This window comes from Nothoprocta perdicaria, unplaced genomic scaffold (assembly GCF_003342845.1).
Source record: "Nothoprocta perdicaria isolate Ctin4 unplaced genomic scaffold, notPer1 scaffold_333, whole genome shotgun sequence".
Classification (NCBI taxonomy): domain Eukaryota; kingdom Metazoa; phylum Chordata; class Aves; order Tinamiformes; family Tinamidae; genus Nothoprocta; species Nothoprocta perdicaria.
Genome location: NW_020455570.1, coordinates 165,557 through 172,051, shown reverse-complemented (window position 1 = coordinate 172,051; position 6,495 = coordinate 165,557).

Here is a 6,495-nt window from a genome sequence, read left to right as displayed (position 1 = left end):
AGGTCACCCCCAGCCTGTCCTGGTGCCTGGGATGGTTCCTCCACGTGTGCAGGACTCTGCAGTTGCCTTTGTTGAGTGTCATGAGCTTCCTGTTGGTCCAGCTATTAAGAGTAATGTTTCAAATAAAAGTGCTGTGTCAGAAAATGTAAGTGGCAGGAAAATTTTGGAAGGACTAGGTTACAAGGTATGACAGAGTTGGAAAGTAAAATTTTTCCCTACATTGAAGATCAGAGGAAAGACAATGAATGATTTAAAAGCTATTTTTCATTCTTTTCATAGCAAATTTTGGTGTTCTCTGCAGGGTGAAACAAAGAAATATCAGTATTGTACTGACTTTCTTGACATGACTCCTGACATAAAGAAACTTCCTTCATTTTCCTCTTGGCCTTTAGTAGATACTGACACCAGCAAACCACATCCTTGACCCCCTGTGTAAGTGCTTCCCAACYGTTATGTCTCAGGTCTAGGCCAGCAAGACCCTCTTAAAACTGTCCTCCTATTTTTTTTTTTTTTTTTGATGACATAGATAAAGAGAATAGCTTGTTAAAGTTTGAATACCACTAGGTCTTTTGATATTGGATGACAATATTGGGATGTCTGTGAGCCAAAGCAGAAACATATAGTTCCCAAGCCTGATAGTTGCACTAAGGAGGAGATTTGCCTTAAATCCAGCAGAACTGATGCCTTCAAAAATTATAAAAAAAAGGTGGTTCTGGTCAGTATGCCTAAGAGAAATCAGCTAGTACAAGTGGGGGCAGAAAGATAATRGTTATATTGTATTACAGTGAGATTTCAGGTTAATGCACACTGAAGAGTTAATGTAAAAAGCCTTCAAAAGTGCAGACACTCCTGGACTATATGCCTATATAAATAACTATTTAAACTTCAGGTGTACAAAGCAAATCTTTTTAAAGTATTTTTACACATGATGAATCATGCATGCTGAGACTGAGCCCAGATCTTTTCTTCCAAGTAATAAACTTTATTTATCTGGAACAGCATTCTGCATCTCTGGAATACCTTGGCTTCAGAAAATAAATCTCTTCAAATTTTGAGTTGATTTCTGGAAACTGTTTAGTTAAGCTGTAAAGCAGTGGCTTAGAATTTGGCATGGATCACAYTAGAATATGTACTTAATCACTTTTCCCTGAGGATACCTACTAACAGATTCCTACAACAGCATTAATTATTTTATGCCCCCTCAAATTGCAAGTGAGTATGAAAKAACCTACTGTACAAGCAATGGCCTCAGAGTAGAAAAACATATTGCCTGGAAAATACAAATAAACTCACTTTGAAATGACTTAAAAATGAGTTTTCATCTTGTCTTTTAGTTTAAATGTTGTAGTTTAAATGTTGCAGTTTGCAGTCAAGTATAAAATTTATCRTCATCTTAACCTGTAATCCCCAAATTGCAACAGTCTAAATTGCATAGAGAGAGTCCTGTTAAAAACTTCGTCACCTACGTGATATGTAAAAATCTAACTTCAAAGAACAGAGAAAAAATAGGAAAAACTTGAAGTAACTTTGAGCACTACGTAAGTGTCTAAAGCATACTGCCAACTCTTGTAATTTTACTGCAATAGTTTTTTATATTTCTGAAGTGATTTTCTCCTTCTAACAAGTTCCATACAATGAAGACAAGAAATTGAATCAGTTAATGAGGAAAGAAAGGTTAAATGTAGAATGAAATATGTCATAACAGTGAAAAAAAAMCCTGTTTTTGTTTCACTACTTTCACATATAGTCAGCGAAACAAAAAAAAAATACATTAAATTTTGGGGAGGAATCATTATAATTTCAATTTAAAAGATCTCAATTTTTTAAAAAGCAATTTTGTAACAATATAATATAGCAAAAATAAATATTTTCATATAGGGATTTTCAGGTCAAACACCATAGTAATGTATCACCACAAATGAGACARCACATTAAAATATGCACAAAAGTCAGCAACTTTGTCTGTTTTCATTGTTCAAAATGAATGAAAAAGGAGAGACGGGGGAAAATGGAGAATTAAAAGATTTTTCTTTAATGCAGATGTTTATAAAAGATTTTTTTTAAATGCAATTTGTACACTGACAGTGCCCCTTTCAGTTTGTGAGATGAGGCAAAAAAGCTTCTCACACCTACACATTCATGTAAGTATGAGCACAGATTACTCTGCCCCGAAGGATAGTAATTGCTAAGAAAAGTAGATTTCCACTTAGAAAAATGTATATTTTTTTTATCTAGAAGCTTCTGAGAGAGAGAAATACATTYACGTTTACAATAGTGTGTTTTATATTTCTTTACTAAGTGCCATATTACACTTGTTAGCTATATTGCCAAGTGCTATGCTATACAGGAAACAGTGACCATTATTGCTCTTATCACAATGGGCTATGAAGATTCAAATTAAAACTCATGTACACACGATATAGAGAAATAGCGCAAGTAGCTTGTATTTTAGATATGCCTGATTCGATATGTCTAGTGTCAAATTACAGCAGTAAAAAATGTTTTTTAGCTGTAAGTGATGCTSTGCATCCATTCAGGTTGGTAGCTGCCCTATGGAGCAATCAGATCAATAAGCATCCCTGTTGCTAGAAACATGAAATTATTTCTCAGAGAAACTGAAGACACAAAGCTTTTGGTTTCTATAGATGCCAAAGTGTGTGAAAGTATAAAATTACCATAAATTTGGGGCATGAAATAAAGGTTTTTGTGCATGGATATATACAATTTTTGAAAATTATTTCCTGTTGTTGCTGAAAACTTACCCAATCTGTAGGGCCTTGTTTCATGGGGATGTGCTCTGGCACTTCACTATCTTTTGAAATATTTTTTGTGAGGAAAGAAATGAGACATGGATGAGATCCTTCTGTCTTTTTTTACTTATGTATTTGGTAAGAATGGTCTTCACTAATTTTGAAGTTGTTTTCAGGTGGGAACAATTGTCTGTCCATGTAAATGTATTTTGAGGGTAAAATACATCTCTGTGTGCATCTGCATCCAAATCCCCTGTGTGACTGAAGAGGCTTTATCTGAGGCCTTAGGTTTTGCTGTTTAGTTATGTCGATGTCAATGATAGTGGAACAGAGTTCTAAATCACGTCATGTAACTCCTAATGAGAAAATATTTCTTCTCAAACCAAATTATAACAGTGAACTGTTTCTTAGAGTATGACTTTATTACAAGGCTTTTGCCAATGGCTTGAAGAAACAAGCTAAAATATAATAAACATGCTAAAATGTCAAGGCACAGACSAAGATAATAGTGACGTGAACATAGAAGATAACAGGCTATCTCTAACTAAATTGTCCCTCACAGCTGAAGGAGGCCTTATGGTCAGTTGAAGTTGGGAAGATTAGCTAGGTAGTGAAAACTTTATGTGGATGTCTGAATTCCACGATAATTTTAGGAGTCATTGTTTTATTTTATGGTTTTCATTAAGTGTATTTTCATGGTTCTATGAAATATATCCACACTTACCCATGAGGATAGACACAAAATTTATGTAGCATTTGAATGAAATTTTGACAGAAGTATAAGGTTCTTTTGCTGCTGCTCTTGAACCAGCACTCAATTATTTCACTCCTCTTGGAGTGGTCTCTTGCACTAAGGGGCTGGAAGGAGGGATGCAAAGGATTCTTCACATTTCTGAATGCTTGCCTTACTAAACACGTGTGTTTATCCTCTGGCCTATGTGTTTTTGAGACTTACAAAAGGCCAAAACAGAAGTAAAATTATCTAGCATTGGTGAATTAAATATTCAAAATTTCAGACTGTGACCTGAGAGAGAGCATAAATGGAATTTAAAGCTTCACAGAAAGTTCAGAATTGCCTGCATTGATAAACTGGGACCTTAAAAAATATCTCAATGCCAGAAAACTGGCATTTTGCATTTGTAAATCTTAATATTAATTGTAAGCTTTGCTAGTGGTAAGTAGAAGCTCTATGTTTAGACTGAACTGATCAAATGTTTCCGTTTCTATCCCAGGGTGATAAGAGTTCCTCACTTCAGCTTTATGTGAACAGTAATCTTGTGCCTTCTAAACTAGAATTTCTTGCAGAAAGATCAAGCATTGCTGAGAAATCTCTATACATAGTATGCATATCATTGGAAACTTGAGTTTGGGTTTTTCAGAAAACACATGTAGTTATTACTTAACTGTAATAAATGACTTATCCTACATGGGAGGCATAAATAGTTCTAATTTTTATAGTCCCTAACTAAAACACACTAAATTCAATATGCATTTCAGTGATAAAGCTACAGCTTTGTGAGATTAATCTTAATAACTTCTTACTAAAAAACTTACATTAACTTCACATTCATAGCTCAGTAATGTCAATATGAGAATACCTTAACATAACTGGTGCAGAGTAGCCTGTGATGCAACAGTCTACACAACACTGCTTTTTTTTTTTTTTTTTTTTTTTTTTTTTTTTTTTTTGTTTAAATTCTCTGCTGTTTAGGCCATAGTTGGAATTTAGGCATATTTAACAACAGCAGCAAATGTCCAAGGCCTACCTTTTTACATTTCATTTAAATGCAAGACTTAAATTGCCCAAAGTTTTGTACTGCTCTGAACTGCAGGAAAACTGTTTCCTTTGGCCCAACAAAGGCCATTATTTTATTGTTATTTTCTTTCTTTTTTTTTTTAATGGAAGCAACTCTTCTTTGCTTTTTAATTACAGTGAGAATTTAATTGGGCTGTTCTGCCAAGTGCAGCATCTCAGTTAACATTTCAATGCAGTGCTTAGTTTATTCACCAGGGGTCATCAAAGGTCTGGATTTTCTTTGTCTACCAGGATACGCTGGATGGATGATGAAAATTCACAACTTTCTTCAGGACCTCGTGTTTGGAAACATTTCTCTACCCCTGCCTGAGCATCCCTGTTGCTCCGCTGGAGGTAACGGTGCAAAGGAGAATTATATTTACACCATAGTGTTTGTTTTGGCAGACAACTGAGCCTGAGAGTCAGTTTTTCAAGATACTGTTCTTTTACTGCTGGTGAATTCTAATGTGYTTTTTTTTGTGCTGTTTAGCTGAGTCTGTTAGTAAATGCTGGGACAATAAGAGTTATTTGTACTTTGCACACATTTGTAAAAATAAATGAGGAATAAAGAGCCAAAACAGACATCAGGCCCAAATTCTGGACTGTTTTTACAGCACAGAAGTCAGACTTTGGAGACTTTTTTAGATCATAGCCTTTCACAAAAGCAGTAATAATTAAGAAAGCAGGTACAAATTTTCCTAATGGAGCAGATTTTCCTAACAAATTATTGTATAAAAAATATTTCTTTTATTTATTGGTAAATATATTGTTTATAATACTTTGCCACAACTCAAAGTTTGAGGCAACCTACTGACTGCTTTGAAATTTGGTGCCTCTCCCGAACAATCTCCTCTGCAGATTTTTTTGGTATCTAGAAACAAATTCAGGCTTTATTCTCTCACTGGGTCAGTGGAGCACTAATATGTTTTCTCTTATTTGTCTTCTTTTCACAGCATTTGCAAATCTTTTATCATTTGTACTCGTGTGACGTTTGTTTAAAATTCACTAATGGAATTCAAAAATATGGATAGGATTCTTGTTAGAAATATCTATTTGTAACCATGGTAAAAATTAGTTTTCTTAGATTTGCCTTTGCTTCCTGCAAAATATCTCAAAAAGGAGCTTTTAACACTACTATACTGCTTACAGGACTCTATGGAGAGCTGTCAAATAGTTTCACAACTATTTCAACAATTTTCATTGTCATAAACCACACGACCTCAGAATTTTGTCAAGGTGTGTATTTTTCTCCTTTCTTGTTCCTGAGAGGGAATTTTTACTCAACTTTTTGTACTCTTTTTGTACTTTTTTTTTGTAATCCATTCATGACAATTGCTTAATAAATACTTGCCATTGCTTGATGTTTCTGTCATTATCTCAATACATATATCTTTATTTCTTTATGCTTTTGCTCTTCATGTATCATTGTAAACTTCAAATGGTTTTATCATGAAAAACCTAACCAAAAACCAAGACCAAAAATTTGAATAGGAAGATGAGAGGAACTTCTATAAAAACTTAGAATATGGAAAAGGCAAGAAAAAACTTTGCCTTTTGAGCTAATTACCATACGATATTACCATTTCCACAATTTCAAATGCATAATTTTACTTAMAAGCATTCTTATTCTATATGATATTCTACATGCGTATGTACCATATATATATACATTGTGTGTACACGACACACACCACACACATAYATGCATGTATGTATATATACAACATAACCATAACATCTGTTGGTGGAACTTACATGGTCTCAAGAAGAAACAGATTTCAGATGCCTGTAAACTTTTCTGTTAACTTTTACTTCATATAAATCTGAGTTGTACCCAAAAGAAAAGGAAGGAAAGAAGGAAAGGAAAGGAAAGGAAAGGAAAGGAAAGGAAAGGAAAGGAAAGGAAAGGAAAGGAAAGGAAAGGAAAGGAAAGGAAAGGAAAGGAAAGGA